This window comes from Monodelphis domestica, chromosome 2 (genome assembly GCF_027887165.1).
Source record: "Monodelphis domestica isolate mMonDom1 chromosome 2, mMonDom1.pri, whole genome shotgun sequence".
Classification (NCBI taxonomy): Eukaryota; Metazoa; Chordata; class Mammalia; order Didelphimorphia; family Didelphidae; genus Monodelphis; species Monodelphis domestica.
In genome coordinates this window covers 268,725,498-268,749,376 of record NC_077228.1, presented here as the reverse complement: position 1 = coordinate 268,749,376, position 23,879 = coordinate 268,725,498, and the positions used below count along the sequence as shown (strand labels likewise).

Below are 23,879 nucleotides of genomic sequence, written 5' to 3'. Positions count from 1 at the left end.
TTAGGGGCAGTCCCTTTTGGCATAAATGTGTACATTTACAATAAATGTTCAATCAAAGTTCAGTTCAATCAATCATATATAAAGTTCATTCTTGATCTCCTTGATGAAGTGTAAATTTTCCCACATCTTTCTGCAACAGTTCATTCTCTGGATATAAAAGTTTCAAGCTTCTTTCTTGAAGATCTTTTCTCGAACAAATCAAATCTTGAATTTTTATAAAAGTACAATCTTAAACAAAAAATCAAAATTCTTCGATTTTTATAAAAAGACAATCTCAAACAAAAAATTCAAAAATTCTTAGATTTTAAATTAAAATACAATCCCCCCCTGAAGTAAATATAAAAAAACATTCAGTTCAACTCAGAATGCAATGTTGAGTTATGGGGGTGTATGAGTCAATTATCAAAAGAAGAGAAAAATAATCAAAAACATAAGGAAAAATTCAAAATAGGCCCTTGTATAGGTCCAATATAAAGTAATTTCTATCCCACAAGTCTGTAGGACAGAATGCAGTAATATTTCACTTAGTCATTTGTAGCCAAGACTACAGGAAGTTGCCATAATATAAGAAGAGAAGAATTAGAATTCTATTTTGATGGGGAAATGTCATTCCCTCATCTGATTTTTTTTTTGTCATTCTCAGGGACATAGGGAGCCAGCATGATAGTCAAATTTTGTACTTGTATGAGTACTTTGTAAAGAGTGTAGATACAAGGAAGTCCTACGACTTAACATATGTCAAGCTTCACAACGTCGAGTCTCACATTAGTATTTCATGTGTGCTCTTTTTGGCACTATTCAGGTTAAGTCTGTGCTCCTTGTTTTTTATCCCTTTTTCTGGAATCATACATAAACATTAATCACAGTCCTATAATATTTTATCAATAAATGGCAGGTTCCCATAGTTTAAAGCTTTTAGGTATATATTGATATTATAGCAAGAATATATATTAACTTCTATTATTGCAGGGAAAAATATTAATATTAATTATGTGTACCCCTGAACAACAATTTTTAACAAATTGCCTACGTATTTGTCTAATGTCTCTTTCTCTGGGTAAATCAAGGTCCATATATGTATTCCCTACGCCAATAAGTCTGTCCATAAACTGGGAGGGTGTTTCATCAATATGTTGTCGCGTTTTTTCAAATTTTGACCATTTTTCAGGTCTATCAGAGCAAGCTCTCATGGCTGTCAATAATGCTTCTCTGGCCTGGTTTAGTTTTGTGTAATCTAATTCAACATTGGGGTTCCAATGTGGATCTTCAGTTGGCCAATAATGTCCTCTTCTACCTCGCTTTTGATTAGCCAGAGAGACAAATTTATTTTTTTCTCTCTTTGTTAATAATTCTTCTAATATATTCTCAACATCCAACTAAGTGGGGTCAAAAGTTCTGAATATGTTCTCTAATTTTTTTATAATTAATATTGGTTAGTCCTCAAATGATGGCATATCTTCCTTCAATTTTTTTTTTAATCCTCAGGGGTAAAAGGTGTATGATGTCTTACAGATATCAAGTTTCCATTTTTATTAAAAGTGGGTACTCCCCTTAAAGGAAATAAACTATCTGAATTATTTGGTACTCCTATTTCTAGGCATCTTGCTCCATTTTCAGTTGGGTAAGTCTTAGAAATAGAAGAGTTGAGCACATTAAAAGGAAGGGTTTGTTGTTGTCCCATTGTGCCAGAAAATTCAGAGGTAGGATGTGAATTTAGGTTGGAATGTGAACTTAAAGTAGATTGTGTAGGATGAGAAGGAGGAGCCAAGGAAGAAGTGTGAAAGAATACAGAGGTGTTTGGATTGGAGGAATCCGTAAGGTGTGAAGTAGAGGGATTAAGATCAGAAGTACTGGTAGGGTGTGAATTTAGATTTGATTGTGTTGGGTTGGAAGCATGGGTGGGGTGTGAATTCAGAGTTGATTGATTAGAGTTAGAGTTTTCTGAGGCCAAGGGGGCAGGGGGAGGGGTGGGTTCATTAAGAGGGTTATTGTCCATAGCAGGGTGGGACAGAGGTTCTGATATTGTTCTTAACTCTCTGTTAATGCTTCTTATAAAAGTTACAATCTCTCCCTGACCTTCCTCTATAAGGTCCTGTCTAGTATTTAGTTTTTCCATTTGTTGAATATGAGAGGGAGCAATTCTTTGGTTTGACTGAGAATTGAGTTCTTCAAGGAAATACAATATTAAAATTACAACAATCAAAAACTCAAGGGAAAGTAGTATGTTGATTAGATTTTGCCATAAGTCCCATGTGATGAGCTCTTTCAAAGAGACAAGGAATTCTGTATTCATAAGATTGGTCATGGGACTGATGAGCCAGCTGCTAAGTAAGCTGCAGACCAATGCTTGTACTAAGAAAAGAACAAAGTATTTACTGAAACTCCAGTTGTTAACTAAGTTCTGAACTGTCTGTGACTCCATATTTCTAAAGTAAAAACGTGGGAAGAAGGGCAAGGCCGAAAAGTTTCCCCAGGTTTTTCTAGTCCTAATTTAGGCAATTGCTAGCCAGGAACTTAGGGCCCTGTTGTTAAGATCTAAAACAGCTTAATTTAAGGAGAATCAAAAAGGTTTTTTACTCACCCGTTCTTGCAGCTGTAAATTTGAAGTCAAGTTAAAACAGAAAACAAAACTGACTGATAGACAAGTAATAAGGCAAAGAGATTTCACAGAAGTCTTTTGAGGGTTTCTCACCAACTTCGTAAGGTCGCCATAAACTGTGAGATTTAAAATGGTTGAGGTCTTAAACTGTAGTGATTAAAATAGTGGAAGATATAAATTGTGATAGATATAAGAGAGGGTGAGTAAATTTGACCGCAGAAAATATGTTTCACTACAGTGTCTTGGTTTTTAAATAAAATATAAGGTGGTCACCAGGGAAATATTCCCAGTTATTCAAATACCCAAGTCATTTGGGTTTTATAGAGACTTTAATTAATACAAATGTGGAATTAAAGAAAAGAGAGAAAGAGAGAAAAAGGAAAATAAGTATGAAGGGCCTTAAGCCAACATGGCCTAGACCTGAGTCTTAAGAGAGAGATCAGTCAGTCAGTCTTTTAACACTCACCATAAGGTCTGCCTAAGCAAGGATTCTAGTGAAACCAGGCCAGCATCATCTCAGCTGCTTTCACCAGCTCCCTCCTCCATCTTAATGTTTCAGAGTCAGTCCTTCTTCAATCAGAATGTTTCAGAATGAGTCCTCCTCAATCTGAATGTTTCAGAAAGACCTCCTCAATCTGAATGTTTCAGAATGATCTCCAGCTCTTCTCTAAGCTGTTATTTTTAAGGGCAAAATTTCCTATATCACCTCCCCTAAATTCTTCCATCTACCAATCACTGTAGATGTTTTCCAAAAGACAGCCCATTTTGAATTCACAGCTGAGTAGATTAATCTCTTTAGTAAGTCAGAAAAAATGCTGCTATGTCAACTAATTTCATTAAGAGAAAATCTCTGAGTAAGTTTTCACCTTTTAGGTCTAAGTAGTTTACAAGTTGCCCCACCTTTATAGGCACTTAGCATCCCATTGTATCAATTCCAAAAATAGGCATGGCTCAAAGAACTCATTTCCTTTATAATTATGGTTTTCAAGTACTTTCATTGTTTAGCAAGAAGTTTTATGCCCTAAAGCATTCTTAAGTACGGGTGGAAGAGAGGTCCTCCCATAGCAGGGAGTTTTCTCCCCTAAAGCAGTCCCAAGTAGGGATGGGGTAGAGATCCTCCCATAGCAAGGAGTTTTCACATTCAAGTAGAGTTCTCACTATCTGGTAGGGAATTATTTCAAGTAGGGAATTGGAGGATTCCTCAATGTGGAGTAAAATTTTTAACATTCATAAGTCTGTGAAATTTTAAGGTTTACAAAACAGATGCACTTGAACTAAAACAAGAAAATAGTGTCCTGAAAGCCAAAATCATCCAGATGGAAAATGAGGCAAAGGAGATGAAAGATGAGGCAAAGGAGATGAAAGACGAGGTAAAGAGGATGAAAGATGATCTTCAAAGAAAATCAGACCAGAAGGAAAAAGACGACCAAAAAGCCAGAGGTGGAATCCAATCTTTAAGAACCAGCATAAAACAACTAGAATCAAGTGAACTCACAAGGCAGCAGGACACTATAAAACAAAACAAAAAGAATGAAAAAATTGAAGAAAATGTGAAGCATCTCATTCACAAAACAGACGATTTAGAAAATCGTTCAAGAAGAGACAATTTAAGAATAATTGGACTACCAGAAGACCACGACAAAAGAAAAAGCCTGGACATAATACTAGAGGAAATTATCCAGGAAAATTGTCCCGAGATCCTAGAACAAGAGGGGAAAGTGGAGATTGAAAGAATCCACAGATCACCCCCTGTATTTAATCCCCAACTGACAACACCAAGAAATGTTTTAGCCAAATTCAAAAACAATCAGGTGAAAGAACAGATATTACAAGCTAACAAGAAGAAGCCATTCAGATACCATGGAAACATGGTGAGGATAACTCTGTCTGCATCCACACTGAAGGACCAAAAGGCATGGAATATGATATTCCGGAAATCAAGGGAACTAGGTCTACAGCCAAGAATAAAATACCCATCAAAACTGACTATATTCTTACAGGGGAAAGTATGGTCATTTAACACAACAGAAGAGTTCCAAGCATTCATAAATAAAAGACCAGACCTGAACAGAAAATTTGAAGTCCAACCACAGAACTCAAGAGAATCATCAAAAGGTAATTAAAAAAGAGGGGAAAACAACAACAACAACAACAACAAATTTTTAAGAGATTCAATAGGTTAAAATGAAATGTATCCCTATAAGAAAAGAGGTCATTGGCAACTCTTAAAAACTTTTGCTATCACCTGAGCAGCTAGAAGAATTACACTCAGAGGGAACAGTGACAAACTGTATAGGATGAAAGGACAAGACATAAATAGGTATATAGGTATATGCATGCATAAATACATATACGTGTGTATGTATATATATATATATACATGACTAAAGCTAAAAAAGAAAAGAGGTTATGACTAAAAGAAATGGGAAAAATAAACAAATGGGGGGTAAATTTATATGTCACAAAGAAGCCCATGGCGGGAGGGGGGAGAACATCAATACACTGGAAGGGTAAAGAGGTTGGAGACAGGAAATACTCAACTCTTATGTACTTTGAAACTGACCCAAAGAGGGAAGAACAATCCAATCCATTGGGGAAGAGAATAGATTTGCACCCTATAGGGGAGTAGAAGGGTATAAAACAGACTGGTGGGGAGGGAAGCAGTACAAGGGAGGGAGAGGGTGGGGAGGAAATTTTAAAAAGACTACAGAGGAAAATAAGGGAGGGAATAAGAAGGGAGGGGGGGTAGAAAGGGAAGTAAAATAAGGGGAGAAAGGGGGGGGATGACTATAAACAAACATTGGTACAGAAGGAAATAGTGAAAGAAGAAAAGGCAGGACCAGGAGTAGAAATCAAAATGCTGGGAAACACAGCTAGTAATCATAACTCTGAATGTGAATGGAATGAACTCACCCATAAAACACAAGAGAATAGCATAGTGGATTAGAATCCAAAACCCTACCATATGCTGTCTGCAAGAAACACACATGAGGAAGGTTGATACGCATAGGGTGAAAGTAAGAGGATGGAGCCAAACCTATTGGGCATCAAATGATAAAAAGAAGGCAGGAATAGTAATCATGATATCGGACAAAGCCAAAGTAAAAATAAATCCAGTTAAAAGAGATAGGGAAGGTAATTACATCCTGATAAAAGGCAGTATAGACAACGAGGAAATATTTGTACTCAATATGTATGCAGCAAATGGCAGAGCATCCAAATTTTTAAAGGAGAAACTAGAGGAGCTCAAGGATGAAATAGATAGAAAAACTATACTAGTGGGATATCTGAACCTTCCCCTATCCAAACTAGATAAATCAAATAAAAAAATAAATAAGAAAGAGGTGAGAGAAGTGAATGAAATCTTAGAAAAACTAGAGTTAGTAGACATATGGAGAAAAATAAATAGGGACAAAAAGGAATACACCTTCTTTTCAGCAGCACATGGCACAAAAATTGACCATGTACTAGGGCACAAAATCTTTGCAAACAAGTGCAAAAGGGCAGAAATAATAAATGCAACCTCAGACCACAATGCAATAAAAATAATAATTAGTAAGGGTACATGGATAGATAAATCAAAAATTAATTGGAAATTAAACAATATGATTCTCCAAAACCAGCTAGTTAAAGAACAAATCAGAAACAATAACTTCATTGAAGAAAATGACAATGGTGAGACATCCTTTCAAAACTTATGGGATGCAGCCAAAGCAGTACTCAGTGGGAAATTTATATCCTTGAGTTCATATATAAACAAATTAAGAAGGGCAGAGTTCAATGAATTGGGCATGCAAATTAAAAAACTAGAAAGTGAACAAATTAAAAACCCTCAGATGAAGACTAAATTAGAGATCCTAAAAATCAAAGGAGAAATTAATAAAATTGAAAGTCAAAAAACTATTGATTTAATAAATAAGACTAGAAGCTGGTACTTTGAAAAAACAAATAAAATTGACAAAGTACTAGTCAGTCTAATTAAAAAAAGGAAAGAAAAAAAACAAATTGACAGTATCCAAGATGAAAAGGGAGACCTCACCTCTAATGAAGAAGAAATCAATGCAATCATTAAAAACTACTATGCCCAATTATATGGCAAAAAATATGGAAATCTAAATAATATGGATGAATACTTAAAAAAATATAAATTGCCTAGGCTAGAAGAAGAAGAAATAAATTACCTAAACAACCCCATATCAGAAAAAGAAATTGAACAAGTCATCAAAGAACTCCCTAAGAAAAAATTCCCAAGCCCAGATGGATTCACAAATGAATTCTATCAAACATTCAAAGAACAGCTAACCCTGATACTATACAAACTATTTGACAGAATAAGCCAAGAAGGGGTTCTACCAAATTCTTTTTATGACACAAACATGGTACTGATCCCAAAGCCAGGTAGATCAAAAATGGAGAAAGAAAACTATAGGCCAATCTCCCTAATGAATATAGATGCAAAAATCTTAAATAGGATACTAGCAAAAAGACTCCAGCAAGTCACCACAAGGGTTATCCACTACAATCAAGTAGGATTCATACCAGGAATGCAAGGATGGTTCAATATTAGGAAAACCATCCACATAATTGACCATATAAACAAGCAAACTGACAAAAATCACATGATTATCTCAATAGATGCAGAAAAAGCCTTTGACAAAATACAACACCCATTCCTAGTGAAAACACTAGAAAGTATAGGAATAGAAGGGCCTTTCCTAAAAATAATAAACAGTATATACTTAAAACCATCAGCAAACATCATCTGCAATGGGGAAAAACTCAAAGCCTTCCCAATAACATCAGGAGTCAAACAAGGATGCCCATTATCACCTTTATTATTTAATATTGTACTAGAAACACTAGCAGTAGCAATTAGAGAAGAAAAAGAAATTGGAGGTATTAAAATTGGCAATGAGGAGACCAAGCTGTCATTCTTTGCTGATGATATGATGATTTACTTAAAGAATCCTAGGGAAGCAACCAAAAAGCTAATCGAAATAATCAACAATTTTAGCAAAGTTGCAGGATACAAAATAAACCCACATAAGTCATCAGCATTTCTATATATCTCCAACCCAGTTCAGCAGCAAGAATTAGGAAGAGAAATTCTATTTAAAGTCACCCGAGACAATATAAAATACTTAGGAATCTATCTGCCGAGACAAACACAGGAACTATATGAAGACAACTACAAAACACTCTCCACACAATTAAAACTAGATCTAAAGAATTGGAAAAACATTGATTGCTCATGGGTGGGACAAGCTAACATAATAAAAATGACCATCCTACCCAGACTTATCTATCTATTTAGTGCCAACACTATTTTACTGAATTAGAGAAAATGATAATAAAGTTTATTTGGAAGAATAAAGGATCAAGGATATCCAGGGAAATAATGAAAAAAATTACAAAGGAATGTGGCCTTGCAGTCCCAGAACTCAAACTATATTACAAAGTAGTGGTTATCAAAACAATTTGGTACTGGCTAAGAGACAGAAAGGAGGATCAGTGGAATAGACTTGGGGTAAATGACTTCAGTAAGACAGTCTTTGACAAACCCAAAGACCCCAGCTTTTGGGACAAAAATCCAGTATTTGATAAAAACTGCTGGGAAAATTGGAAGACAGTGTTGGAGAGATTAGGTTTGGATCAAAACCTGTAACAGTTAAAATTTAGGGGAGACGGGGAGACTGAGGCATCTGAGGCAGGTAGAAATTAGTTTCTCTCTGCAAGAAGTATTATATTTTTTAGAGGTTTATTAAAGGTTAAAGATTAAAGAATATACAAATAAGAAACATGTGCCTAGGCCAGAAGCCTAGACAAAATAACCTCACATCACGCAAGAGATGCGCCTGCTCCAAAACGGAAGTCCAAAAAGAGCCAAGAGAGAGACCCCTCAAAAGCCTTTGAATCAGCTTAAACACCTTCTCGATCTCGGCCCAGGTAGGATTACAAGGCATTCTGGAGAAGTGGAGCAAAGGCTCGTGGGGATTGTAGTCCTGTATTCGAGTCTATTTTTTACATTCCATCGTGTGATCATTTTTGGAAAAATTAATTTTTCCCCAAAAGGATCATAAAAACATAATAAACTTAAAAGATTACAATAGTGTGAGGATAAGAGAAAAAAGAATAAAACCAATAATTGCTGAACACATTGACAAAAAGCCATTAGGGGGCAGTCCCCTTTGGCATAAAAGTATACATACAAATAAATGTTCAATCAACCACATCCAAAGTTCAATTTTGTGCAACTTGTGGTCTGGAGGCTTCTTCATGGTGGCTTCTCCAACAGTTCAGTTCTGGATTCAGAGAGGTAGCATCTTCTTTACCTAAAATTCTTCTCAAAAGGAATTTAAACTTTGTAATTAAATAATGATATTTTTTTACATTCCCCCGTGTTGTGGGTGATTGAAAGATTAAGAATCAGTTAGGGATGCATGTCTGAGGTATGAGGTATATGAATCAATTGGCAAGAGATATTAAAAAGACATCAGAAAATCCAAAAGAAAAGAAAAATTTCTTGATGAAAATATAGACTATCAAAGTCTTATGTGTAAAAATTCCAAGTAGAAGAAAAATAAATCTATAACAGGTCCTTCAATCAGGGCCCAATCAAAATGATCTAAGTAATGATGCATTTACCCAGTCAGTGCCAGGACTACAGAAAGGTACCACACTATGAGAGGCAGAAAAGAAAGGGACCAGATTATAGGAGCCAAGGTTTTGGGGATACTGGTCTGTGAGTATCTTCAGGGTGAGTGTGGATACAAGGAAAGCCTATGTCTTAACACATGTTAAATACAGTAACCTCGAGTCTTCACACTAGGTTCAAGACCTTTGTATTGGCCTAGAAGTGCATCAATCCATCCTAGATTGGCCTTTCTTTGGCTCTTTGAAATGGCTCTTGTGTGTATATCTTCTCCTGGAATCAGACAGAATCATTAAGCAAAATCCCATAATTTATTTAAATAATTAGTGGCATCATTTTTATATTCATAAGCTTTTTGGGCATGCTGACAAATGTATCTTACACTTGTAGTACTGAAAAATCAAAAGGTTAAAGAAAATCTTAATACTGGTGACATGTGCTTCAAATATAAAAAGGAGAGAAAAAATAATAAAAAAACTGAAAAAGTATATTGCACATGCAAGAAAAATATAATAATAAAAGTGCTTTAAAAATTCAAAAATATAGCTTATAATCATTGACACTCTGTGTCAGTTAAGAAAATATAAAATGCAAGGCTTTCTCACCAAAAAATGAGATCCATTTCCTCTTTGTATCTGGCCATGATCACTGTGAGTAGAAGGCAAATGAATTGAACATGGTTAACAATTTTTTTATCTTTAAAAATACAGTAGTACAAATATGTAGATATCAAAATCCCCAAAATTCTCAATAGCCCAATTAATTACAGTAGCAAACAAACACACTTTCATATTTCACATAAGTTGCTGTATAACATTTTTAAAACCTATGAATTGATGGACATTTGTCACAATTTTTACAAACATAGCAATCTTTCAACCTTGGTAATAAACATATATTTTTTTAAACAAAGTAAAACTCATCTAGGATTAAGAGCATAATCAAAAAATCTATATATCATTCTGGTGCAAGTAAAGTAGTGAGCTGAAGAGTATAAATAAAGGGGTGCTCCTTTTGGAGGCTTTTTAAGGGTACAAATGCCCTGAAATTAACTGCCCAACTTCCATTCACATGTGGGAAGGTTGGGGTTTATAAAATGTATTTCACTTCAGCTAATGGGCCTTACCTCGTGGTAGGGGCAGGCAAAAATAACCAGATTGTTAAAAAAAAATTCCAAAAATCATATTTAAAAAACCCTTAAAATCAAATCATTTGAGGTATTTAGCACATTAAAATTCCAAAGGTTGTTAATACAATTATAACCAGTTCTGAAGTCCATCTATCCTCAGCAAAATAGAAAAAAGCTGTTTTTTCATATATGGGCTTATTCACAATAATATTTGTTCAACACAGTTATAGGGGAAAACAACAGAATTTTAAAACTCAGTACATTCAAAATAAATTCAATCAACCTTCAGTTCAAGCAGAATAATATTGAATCCAGTAATATATGAACTTAAAATCACAAAGTTAAACCATAACAAAAAATGCAATAGAATACAGAGATTTTTATAAACCATTGGAGTCTGAAATGCCTTAGAATATAGCCTTTAGTCTTTAAAGTTCCTTGGGTGGGTTTTTTTGTTTGTTTGTTTGTTTTTAATTATCCATTTGTCTATTGTCCGAAGGTAGAGTAGTAAAGGCTATCGATCTGCTGCTCGGAGCCCCACAGCTGGGGAGTATCTGAGGCCAGATTTTAACCCAGGACCATGCTCTCAGTTCCCTGAGCCACCCATTTGCAAATTCAAAGTTGAATCTTTGGGCTGAATGTTTCTTCTGGCACGCAGGTGAAATCAATGAAATTACCAGAATAGTCAAAAATCCTTTTAAACAGCCCATTGCTTTTTAAGTTTCTGTTTGAAAAATCTGTTTCTTCTCCTCTCCCTTTTCTCTCTCCCCTGCTCTGATCCCCCTGTGGTCAATACCCCCATCCACGTGGAGGCTTAGCCTAAGGGAAAATTACCGGTCTCCTTTCCCTCTCTCCCCTCCACCCACTTGGCCAATACTGTTACCAGCTGGTCGCAATGAGTCCTCAGCAATCTGCTCCAAGGATCTGGGTGATGAGCCCGCTGGGGTCACACTTGTGGGGCTGGGGCTGGGGTGATGAGCCGTCTGGGTTGGAGGCCAGATGGGTGAGAGACAGACCGCCCGGGTGGGTCGGGGCAGGAGCCGGAGCACAGCTTGGGCACCAGGTGAGAGGCCAGGAGGAGAAACAGGCGCCGATCAAGATGGTTTTCTAAAGAGTATCTTGGAGAATCATGGCTTTTAAAAAAATTCTCTAGGCTAAAAAAATTTTTGAGAAGTTCTCATCCAATCTAGTGGTCGCCAAAAACTGTAACAGTTAAAATTTAGGGGAGATGGGGAGACTGAGGCATCTGAGGCAGGTAGAAATTAGTTTCTCTCTGTAAGAAGTATTATATTTTTTAGAGGTTTATTAAAGGTTAAAGATTAAAGAATATACAAGTAAGAAACATGTGCCTAGGCCAGAGGCCTAGACAAAATAACCTCACATCACGCAAGAGACACGCCTGCTCCAAAATGGAAGTCCAAAAAGAGCCAAGAGAGAGACCCCTCAAAAGCCTTTGAATCAGCTTAAATACCTTCTCGTTCTCGGCCCAGGTGAGATTACAAGGCATTCTGGGGAAGTGGAGCAAAGGCTCATGGGGATTGTAGTCCTGTATTCGAGTATTTTTTACACACCTCACACCCTACACCAAGATAAACTCAGAATGGGCAAATGACTTGAATATAAAGAAGGAAACTATAAGTAAATTAGGTGAACACAGAATAGTATACATGTCAGACCTTTGGGAAGGGAAAGATTTTAAAACCAAGCAAGACTTAGAAAGAGTCACAAAATGCAAAATAAATATTTTTGACTACATCAAATTAAAAAGGTTTTGTACAAACAAAACCAATGTAACTAAAATTAGAAGGAAAACAACAAATTGGGAAATGATCTTCATAACAAAAACCTCTGACAAAGGTCTAATTACTCAAATCTATAAAGAGCTAAACCAGTTGTACAAAAAATCAAGCCATTCTCCAATTGAAAAATGGGCAAGGGACATGAATAGGCAATTTTCAGTTAAAGAAATCAAGACTATTAATAAGCACATGAAAAAGTGTTCTAGATCTCTTATAATCAGAGAGATGCAAATCAAAACAACTCTGAGGTATCACCTCACACCTAGCAGATTGTTCAAACATAACAGCAATGGAAAGTAATGAATGCTGGAGGGGGTGTGGCAAAATGGGGACATTAATGCATTGCTGGTGGAGCTGTGAACTGATCCAACCATTCTGGAGGGCAATTTGGAACTATGCCCAAAGGGCGATAAAAGAATGTCTACCCTTTGATCCAGCCAGAGCACTGCTGGGTTTGTACCCCAAAGAGATAATAAGGAAAAAGACTTGTACAAGAATATTCATAGCTACACTCTTTGTGGTGGCCAAAAATTGGAAAATGAGGGGATGCCCTTTGATTGGGGAATGGCTGAACAAATTGTGGTATATGTTGGTGATGGAATACTATTGTGCTCAAAGGAATAATAAAGTGGAGGAATTCCATGGGAACTGGAATGACCTCCAGGAATTGATGCAGAGTGAGAGGAGCAGAACCAGAAGAACATTGTACACAGAGACTGACACACTGTGATACAAGAGAACATAATGGACTTCTCCAGTAATGGCTTTACAATATCCCTGAACAACCTGCAGTGATCTACAAGAAAGAAAAAAAAACTATCCTCAAGCAGAGGACAAACTGAGGGAGTAAAAACACAGGAAAAGCAACTGCCTGACTACAGAGGTTGAGGGGAAATGATCGAGGAGAGAAGCTAAATGAGTGCTCTAATGCAAATACCAACAACAAGGAAATGGGTTCAGAGCAAGGACACATGTGATACCCAGAGGAATCACGCCTTGGATAGGGAAGGGGTGGAGGGGGTTGGGGAGGAAGAAAAGAAAATGATCTGTTTCCAATGAACAATGTATGAAAATGACCAAATAAAATAATGTTTTAAAAACTAAAAAAAAAGAAAAAGAAAGATAATTGTCTTATACTGGTACTTGGATATAGCAATAATTTCATATCCACAAATAGGTATCAAAGATAATGATTAAAAAAGATAGAAATAATAAATTAGAAGTACCATCTTGATGTGTGATGTGGAGTTTTGTATTGTTTTTAGAGTATGCAGCCTTTAATCCCCCAAAATGAAATTCATTTCAAACTTAATAGTGACAACATGTGCTTTGACTTTTTATAGTGTAGAGTGCTTAGTTCTTAATACTACTATCTAATTTTCAACTTCAAAACTATAACTATGCCTCACAAATTGGTTCTGATTTTTAAATTATTTTATTAACTTTGGCAGAACTCGAATTAACTTCTCATTTTTTAAAGTTAAAAACAATTGAAAGCATGGTAAGAAATATGGCAGTAAGATGTTTTTAATTTATATTAATGTGAACTTTTCAAAGTTTCAGAAAAATTAAATTAACCAAAAAATGGTGTTGCTAATAATTTTAATCTATTAAAAACAGATATTTTACTAAGTAACATTTTAATACCCTAGTAACTACTATATTGCAAAGATCTTTAATTCATTTTACTGAGATTTTGCCTTTATTCTTGGTAGTTTCAGAAGAGGTTAAAAGTACTAATAAGAGCAATCTAATCAGCTACATTTTCTATAAGAAAAACTGAATTAGCAAGATTTCATTTACTGAAGCCTAAATTTTAGTATTATTTCTTACTTTTAGAAAAGTTACAATAAACAGAGTATTGCCTGTTTCTAGCCCTTTGTCGGTCACTCATTTCACATAGAGGTGTCAAACTCAAATAGAAAGGTTTTTATTTATTTCATTCTCTTCCCAATTACATTTTAATCTGATTCCAGCTGCACTTGAGAGTTTTGGAAGTTGTACATTTCTTAATTTAGCTTTAAGCACTTCATTAAGAATGACTAACCTCAAATACTGATCTTAAATTAGTTTTCTGCTATAATTCCCAAGTCGATTTACACATTTTGGAAGGAGAACAAACTTCATGTAGGATAGGAAACCTTAATGAACCAGTTGTTCCAGATATGAAATTATCACAAAATATTTTTTATCAGTGCATTGAGGTGGGCAGCTAGACTCTGAATTGGGCTCTTACCTTTTCCCCCAGGAATATGCAATATGTGATAGCTTATCTATGTTTTTAAAAGCATCAGGGAAGTCTTATATAGTTTCATGTTTGGCTACAGTTAATTTATCTTACATGTTTGTCACTGAAAAATTTCCCAAGCTGATCTTCTAATATATAAAAAGTATTCCTCTATTATACTGCACAAAGCAGTTGTTCATCATCCGTCAGGCCAACTCAAGCTAGGCCCTCTTTGCAAGTGCAGCCACATACTGGTGCCCCAGAGCAACAAAGTTCAGAATAAGAACTTAATGGTCTGTCCACAAATGCATGCAAATTAGGTCATCATTTAAAAAAGCCACCATGATAGGGGTGTTAATCAGACTCTTGTGAGGGGAAGAGAAATATAAGGATTCAAATATAAGACATGCCGCATCAGTTGGTTCACAACTGCCTAATGTTGGGCTTTATTTCCTTTTCTTCTTTCTCATCCTCACTATCATCAGCGTGTTGTATGATCAGAGCCATAGACCTGTCCTCTACAATCTCCACATAGGATTTTTTTTCCTTTCACTCAGTTGCCACTTGGGCTTCTTTTCTCCATGTGAAGAGGACACACATGGTCGTTCAGCTTCCAGGTTATGGGGATGCTGTCTAGGCCAGCTTCAGCGAGGCCCTCCTTACACAGTCTGTAGCTCCTTGTTCCTTCTTGCACTGCTTGCCCAGGTAGATCAGTCACATGGCACCTGCATTGTCAGCATATCAGCTTGCATGCCTGAGGAATTGTTGGAAATGGCTCCTTAGACGGTGTAGCCTGCTGAGTCTTTGCCCACAGGCCTCACAACGGTCAGGCCATTCTCCTGTATGGCAAGGAAGGTGGCGCTTTACGTCTGCTTTCCTTTTCACCACGTGTGTGCAGAACAGGCATCTGACTCTCATTTTAGGCAGCTCATCTATATTCCAGCTACCCACAACACCTAGAATTAAAGGCATTTTGGAACAGGGTTTACCCGTTTTAGGTGACTTGCATGTAGATCGGGAGGACTCTTGTTCCTGATGGGGACCTGGGAGGCTTCTGGGTGTGACATCAGATTATTTGCCTTACGTAAGCCCCGCACGAGGGCAGTCAATTCCAGCATCATTTTGTACTTTTTCTTCGGATGGAGGGTGTGATTGGGGGCCTCAGAAGTTCCATCTTCAAGTTTGCTTCACTTGTAATGAGGAACATCTGTAGACTACGGTAACTCCCAAGGCCTGGACTTTTGAACCAAGGCTTGTCTTGTTCATGATTGGTTGGGGGTTGCTGCGGGTTCCATTGGGAAGTTGGATCATAGTTGTAATTGCTCCAAGGTTTGTCCCTCATGGCACACGTCCTTGATCCGGCTTCAATGAGATTATGGACTGCTGTCTCCATGGCACCTGGTATTAGAAGAAGAACGTTCCGCTACACCATTGGAATTGGCATCTTCATCTGAGAGTCTGAAGTAGCGATCCTTCTCTTTCTCACTTATGTCAAGTGAGGACTTAATGAAGGTCTTACATACACTAATGACATCAGTCATTTGAAGGAAACTAGCAGCTGACGTCACTTCTATGACATTTTGACCAGTGAGAGAAAGTCTGCCTGAATATACAAAGTCTAGAATAGCAGTAAAAGTGTCAGGAGAGAAAGCTTGAAATGTAGCTGTGGTTGGTTGTCATGTTTCCTTTGAGCTCTGAGAAAGAAGCACTTTACAATAGCCTCTGCTTGCAAAGAGCACATTTCTATGTGCTTTGAAGACTTTCCCTTCAACTAGAACACTGCAGTCACAAAACACATCTTGCTTGTGCTGCTCGTTAGGTTGTTGCAACAGGTGAGACTGATGTGAGGAAATCTCCATCCTGTAAATTAGTTGGTACTGCTGCGGAAAAACCTGTTGTGCCAAATGGATTCAAAATAGGGAATCTCCAAAATCTGTCAACTTTGGTCATCTTGTATTTTCGAGTGCCACAGGCTGGAGGGCATCCCAGCAGCAGAGCAAGGGAATTGCCCCTTCGGGAAATTCTTAACAATATCAAGATACAATAAAACATAAGTGCTAATATGTGGTTTTCTAAGGCAATATGTAGCCCAGGGATCCTTATATACCAAGCCAGGCACCTAGAAAATGCTTTTTAATGACTTGACTGTTTGATTCTGGTACTAGAGTGGGAGCAGACTGTGAATTTGAAGAACAGGAAATGTTCTTTGCTCCTCAAAGAGACTGGATGGCTCACATGGTATCTTGAGTATGGTGGAATGGGGATGGTAGTTTGGAGCCAGTTGTCACACACTGAGCCTAGAGGAAAAGAGCAGGGAAATGAGGCCACTTTAAAAAATAAAGATCTTTAGACAAGAAGATAAAGCATACCTTCATTTTATAACCTACTTATTAAATGATGAAAGTATAGAGAGATGCTCAAGTCCTACCTGACTGGCTAGCTGGGAGAGGGAGAGCCTGTGTCCATCTACCCAGAGTTTCCAGCCATTTGTTATCTGAGCAAGCCCAGAGTCAGATGGAGGAATAAAGGTCCATTTCCTGTCTTCTCTGTCAACTTATGCACTTTGTGATATCCCTTTCTAGAATCTCTCTCAGACCTCAATTAGACTCACAAGAGGTGAGTCTCCTGGACTTTTGAGGGTTTCTCCTTCCCTTTGCCATTTGGCAATACCTGATTGATTTCATTACCAAAGAGAATCCTTGTTTACAGATAAACTGAGTAAATAAACTGCCCCAAGAATCAAGAATGTGTCTTATTTCTTCTTTAGAGAAGTCCTTCAGCCTTCATAGCCTCCTTCCACCCAAAGTGTTAATACATGAGAAAGATATCCTCCTCCCCTGTTTGAGGTCAGGTGTCGATCTTCATCTTAAGAGCCTAGGTCCTATACTTACCCATCTCTATGCCTTTGTCAATACCATTCCCTGTGCCCCAAATGTACCTTCTCTCACTAAATCTGTAGAAATCCTCTTTATCTTAATCTTCTAAACAATTTTCACATCTTCCAAGAAGTCTTCCCCCAAAATATCAGATGGAAATAATTCTCGACAAGCCTCAAGTAGCATTTTGTTGAAGCTTCTGTATGCTTGTGTTGCCAGCTGCTTGTATGTTAGAGGATTGGCTCTCAAGACTGGAAGATCCCCAAGGGCAGAACCCATAGTTTTCTTGCTTGATTACTTCTGACACTGCACAGGCTGTTAATGGATTGACTGCTCTTTTGGATGAAAAGCACCAGGAAAGAGTTACTAGGGACTAGGACTAACTCCATGCTCTGGGTCATTGGGAAAGCCTAGAGCTGCTCCTCTCCCAGTCTTTGAATGGTGGCAGGGAATGCAGGCCAGTTAGTTGCTGGCAGGATTCCTGCTTCTTCTTGCTCATTTTCCTCAGTCACTCAATCCAAGAGCAAAGTCTCCCAAACCCCAAGCACAAGCCCTGCAGGAAGAGCCAAGTAAAGGGAGCACCACTAGACTAGGGATCTGCCCCTATTTGCTTCCAGAGCTGCCTCTCCTCTTACAGTGTCCTGGGAAGCAGTCAGGGTGAGGATTCATGATTCTCAGACAGATCCCCTACTACCCCCTTCTCCTGCCCCCAATCCACAGCATTGCAAGATCTAACTTACCCAGGGCACAATTACTGCAGACCCATTTCACCCTTCCTGTGTAAGATTCTCCCCAGAGACAGCTTTCCTTCACTCTCACCCCTACCTTCCACTCCCAATTATCCCACTATTCCTGACGAGAGCAAAGGGGAAATGTCTTGGGAGGCTCTTCTAGAAACTAATGGCTAGTGGGTCCCCCACCCCGACCTCACCCACAGATTCACACTCCTTCCACCCAGCCTGAGTTCTGTGAGGCAGCCGCCAGGAGGAATGGTTTCACTTGCTAGCCTTCCCTCTTTGCTCCTGCCAGAAACACCCATTGTGGCTCTGAGAAAGTGCCCAGCGAGCTCACCCTCTTGCATCCCCCAGACACTGAGACCTGTTCCTTTGAGGCCCGGCTCTCCTTTGAACCAGGGACCTGGAGCCCAGGCTGCAGTACATTGCGTATAAGAGCGCCCCTGCCCTGACTGGTCCTCGTACTCCAAGCTTGATCTGCTTAGCTGCTGCGTGACTTGCAGAATCTGTGGGCGGGCGGCAGGGGCTAGAGAAGCCAGAAGATTTGAAGAAACTCCTGGACTGGGGCTCAGATTGGACCTGGGTTCTTCCTGCTCTTTCAGGTTTCTGGGTCTCCTCTTGCCCCCAGGGCTTGTCTTTCTCCTCTTGGGGATCCAAGGACCCACCTCCACTTTCGCTTTCTTTTCCCAGAAGAGACTCCCATTCTCGCTAGTAGTGCGCGTTGGCTCAGTTCGAGTCTGCCTTGCCCTAGGCGCTGCCCTCACCGTGACCAAGTCGTCAGTCAGAGACACAGTCCAGGCTCGCTGATACTATTCAGGTAATGCCGCCTCCAGAACCAGGTCCTTCACAGAAATAGGAAGAACCTGGACAAGCTTCTTCTCTCGCACTTGGCTGAGGCTCCTCAGAGCCCTTGAATGGCGCTGCTGTCCCGAGTCCATCCTGAATCACTGCAGATACATTGCCCCCCGCTGCTCTTGCTGCCTGCTTGCCTGACTGAAAGAGGGAACAAAGGAACGAATGAATAGCTCGATCCTGGGAATAACAAGCTGAGGAGCGCTGAGGATCCAACTAAGCAGAAAAGCTTTCAGGATTTTCATCCCAAGAGGAAGGAGCCTGAGCTGTGTGAAGGCGCTGTAGTCGGCCTGGGAAATGCCGGCTTTGATAGAGGAACCTCGTGTAGTGTCCCGGATGTACAGGATGGTGTCTGTGTGTGACTGCTGGGAGGAAGAGCTAAGCATCTGCTCATGTCTCAGCATCTTCTTACCCCCAAGGCTCCTTAGCTAGCCCAGCCTTACCCAAAGGCGTGCAGACCCCAGTGCCTTCAGTGCCTCTCTACTCATCCCCTCATTGCAGAATTCATGTTTGTTTTGTTTTGTTTTCTTTTCCAGTTTCTCTGTGTCTGGAGTACAACTGGTATTCAAATACATTCTGAAGATAGAACACATCAGAATCTCGTTGGTTGTCTCTGGCCTCCATCCCCAAGTTCTGTGGAGGGAAATAAAGCCTTTTTTCACTTAAAGTATAAGTTCCTTCCCTTGTCTCTCAAACTGAGGGTATTCACTAATGAAGAAAGCTCTAGAGGATGGCCATAAAAGTCTTTACTTTCTCCTCTTTCTCTTACTCTGTTACCTCCTTTTTGCTCTTCTTTAATTCCTCCTCCTACAGTATCTCCTCTTCTTTTTATTCCACATCTTTCATCTCTCCCTCCTCTTAAGTTTTCACCATTCTTCATTCCCCTCTTCCTTTTTCTTAAACGTCTTGATTAAATGTATATGTTTAATATGCCACAGTAATGTAATGAGGTTTAAAAAAAAAACAACTCTTACCTTGGAGGGTAGGGGGATAGGGGAGGGAGAAAAAAAATCCTACCTTCCAGCATGGTATCAATTCTAAGACAGAAGAGCAATAATGACTGGGCAAATGGGGTAAGTGACTTGCCCAAGGTCACACAACTAGGAAGTATCTGAGGTCAGATGTGAATCCAGGTTCTTCTGACTCCAGACTTGGCTCTCTATCCACTGTCTTTCCTAGCTGCTCCTCTGTGTTGAGTTTTGCAGTGGAGAAACTGTAGCTGGGCTATTTTTCTCTGATGACTCATAATCATACCCAGACTCTAACAATCTTATATAGGATGAAAGTATCAGTGGGGATTCCCTAAAATGAGCTAATTTTCTAGAAGACATCCAGTTTAGAGTGTCCAAGAGGACCTTCATGGTGTGGACCTTAAGATAGGGAAGGAGACTAAGAATAGATAAAGTGCACTTCCAGTCAAGATGGCGGCATAGAAGCAGCGAAAGTTCAGACCTCGGAAACCCTTCCTTACCAATCGCAAACAAAGTGCTCCTAGGCCACCGAAATTCAAGCTGAACAACAGGTAGACGTGGGGAAACCTCCTCCTGGACCTGAATCAAAAGGTACCGCACCCCAAAAGCCAGAACCCTAGATCACTTGGATCTAAAGGGTAGACAGAAAGAAGGTTCCAGGATCCATCCCCCCAACCCATAGTGCTGAGCCCACAGCAGCAGCGGGAACCTCAGGGCTCTGAGGACTCACCTTGAAAGCAACTTGAGCCAGTCTCCGGGGCGCCCAACACAGACGGCAGGGAAACATAGAGAGAAGGGGGTTTAATGTACAAAAATACAAAGTTGGAGGAGAAAAGAAAAAGAACATGAATCATATAACTATGGAAAAATTTCCTTAATTATTCAATAAAACTAAATTTAAAAAAAAGAATTTCTCTACTGTTGCTTTTTCAGAGTGAGTCCTAGATGACTGTGTAACAACTCTGTGCTGCTGGTGCTTTATTTCCTGTCTGCCTGAATGAACAAAGGAATGAAGGGCTCTGTTTTTGGTAATGACAAGTAGTGACCTCAGCTCTTTCATCCAAGAAGTAAGGACCCTCTGTGGTTTAGCTTCCTTATTCAACTGCCACTTTTCCTGAATGTTACCAAGGATCTCTTAAATTGACAAATCTAATGTTTTGCCCCAGTCCTCCTTCTTGCCCTGGCTGCATCATTTGACAGTGAAGACCATCTTTGCCTCCTGAAGAGGAGGAAGATATTGCTCTTTCCTGGTTCTCCTTCTATCTGTCTGACTGTTCCTTCTTGATCACTTTTACTGGTTATTCATGGCATATCTTATCCACTCACTGTGAATGTCTCTCAGGATTTTGCCTTGGACCCCTTTTTCTTTTCTTTTATTACTCTGTTGTGATCTCATCAACTCTCATGGATTTATTCATTGTCTCTCTGCTGATGATTCTCAGATCAATTTATCTTGCCTTGCTCTATTCTCTAACCTTTAGACCCATGCTATCTGTTGCCTCTTGGACATTTCAAACTGGATGTCTTCTAGGTAATTATCTCATCCTTTGTGACTTCCCACTTATTCCTTCATCTCACATAGTGGTCTTATTTTGGGCTTGGCAGAGCTTGATTTTGGATCTCTGACTCCACTGCCAAATCTAAAATATAACTACTACATATAGGAGTTTAATCAAAACTTTTGAGAAGAAAGTGAAAAAGAAACAGCAAGAGCTAGAGGAGGTGGTCCAGGAGGAGAGGGAGGAGAAAGAAGAGAAAATAAAAGACTCTATGACCCTCCACTTGAGCTTGTTTCATTGTTGAATACTCTCATTTTTTTTAAAAACCCTTACCTTCCATATTGGAGTCAATACTGTGTATTGGCTCCAAGGCAGAAGAGTGGTAAGGATTAGGCAATGGGGGTCAAGTGATTTGCCCAAGGTCACAGAGCTGGGAAGTGTCTGAGGCCAGATTTGAACCTAGGACCTCCCATCTCTAGGCCTGGTTCTCAATCCACTGAGCTACCCAGCTGCCCCCTCTCATTTTTAAAAGATGGAGAAAAACATTTATTTCTTTATGGAAAAGAGTTTTCTTTTCCTCAACAGAAGCTGGAGTTAAAGGCCAGAGTCTACCAAATTGATTCAGATGTCAAATGTTCAGAATATATTTGAATGCCATTTATTTCTAGCATGACTGGAAAGGAAAACAAACCAAAGATAAGCTCACCTTTACTGCAAAGGGATGAGAAGAAAGGGCTGATAGTTCATCCTGAGGGCACTGGAAGCTATTGGACTTTGGTTAATCCCTGGGCTGACTAATGGTTAAGATGCTGAGACATTGGGCAGCTGATTAGCTTTCCCTAGTATTAGAAGTCCTCATCTGCCAACACAAATTTCAACCTGCACACCCAGGAAACTACAAAAATTTACAACATCCAGTAGAAACTGGCTACTCTCAAGCCGACTAGATCCCTACATTCCCAGGGTGCAGAGACAAAAAGACAGCCTCCAAATCTAGAAAGCCTATTCTTCATTGACAATGTTATACACTGAAAATCTCCCTTCTTACATATATGAGAAGATATTAGACTTAAAATGAACCCCAGAAATTACTTAGTACCCCTCATGCAGGCCTGGGACATTGAATAATTAATCTTATCAATGAGGAGAAAGTACCACATTACTGTTTCCTTGAGCTAAAAGTTATACAGCCACACTAGAAAATTCCCCATCTACTTCCTCATCTGCTCCTCATTTCTCAACCACATGTTATACATGTTATCTTATACAGAGCATGTTATACATGTTATCTTATTTGACCCTTACAAGAACTCTTAGTAGGTACTTTTAGTTATTATTATCATCCCCATTTTATAGATGATGAAACAATCTGATTTTCTCAGCACAAGAGCTAGTGAGTGTCTAAGGAAGATTGGAACTAAGATCTTCCTGAGTCCAGCACTCAATCCATCACACTATTCAGCCCACTAGGTGATCTCAGATGACATGGATTGAACTCTAATCTGTACACAGATGATTCTCCAAGTCTATGTATTGAGCCTTTTCTAACTTCTGAGCTCCAATCTTGACTCAAAAACAGCCTTTTCAACAATCCCACCTGGATGGAACAAAAGGCATCTCAAACTCGACATGTCCAAAATAGAACTCATCTTCCCCATGAAATTCATTCCTCTAACCTTCCCATTTTCTTTTGAGGACAGTTTCTGATTTACTGAATTTCACAAATGCAGTCATCTTTCCATCACTACATTCCCTCACCACTTCTCCATTTACTCTACCTTTCAGCCAGACTGGCCTGCTTGCTAGTCAATCTCCCACCTCCATTTCAAGCTGAATGCCATGTTTGACATATTCTTCCTTAAATTCAGACCCTATCTTCATCTGTCTTGCCCACAAGAGGGCTTTACAAGTGAATTTTCAATGGAGTTGAAGGAGAAAAATCACTGGATTAGGATTCTAAGTCTTTTCCCTCTCTCTAATTCTTACCATTCCCCTCTGAAAAATGGGTTCAATGTGTAGATTAAAAATTAATATCCGAAATACTCCAAGTATTATATTTACAAAGTTTATTAAAAATATCTTGATGTAAAAAGCCTGAGTAAAGCCAGTCTTCCTAGCCTTGCACATGGGAAAAGAGAGTGAGAAAGGCAGAATTACAGTCAACTATATAGGAACATGACTATATAAAGTGATGGAGAGAGGAGAGGAATTCTGGGAAATACAAAATGAATTCTGGGGAACATAGTTCAAAGGTAGAAATTTTCCATGCAGATGATACCCAAGGCCCTTTTAGCTCTGTCTTAAGAGCCTCCTGTGTAAAAGTGGGATGAGGGTTTAATGTTTCCATAGCCCAGTTATTGAGAAGAATGAATAAAATAATGAACTTGCAGACCTGCAGTATAAATAAATGGAAGTTGATGCTGCCATTGCTACTCCACCAGCAGATGAGAATGCACAAGTGTGAGAGTTCTGGATGTTTAACATGTGTTAAGACATAGGCTTTCCTTGTATCCACACTCACCCTAAAGATACTCACAGACG

At 38.9% G+C, this 23,879-nt stretch overlaps 1 protein-coding gene and 1 pseudogene across 1 annotated transcript in view; one reads left to right on the top strand and one right to left on the bottom strand.

Moving 5' to 3' along the window:
- LOC100025731 (RLA class I histocompatibility antigen, alpha chain 11/11-like) overlaps positions 1 to 23,879 on the top strand; it is a 182,143-nt gene that overhangs the window by 114,279 nt on the left and 43,985 nt on the right. The window lies entirely within an intron of this gene.
- LOC103092867 (zinc finger and BTB domain-containing protein 8A-like) lies at positions 8,344 to 19,451 on the bottom strand (annotated as a pseudogene).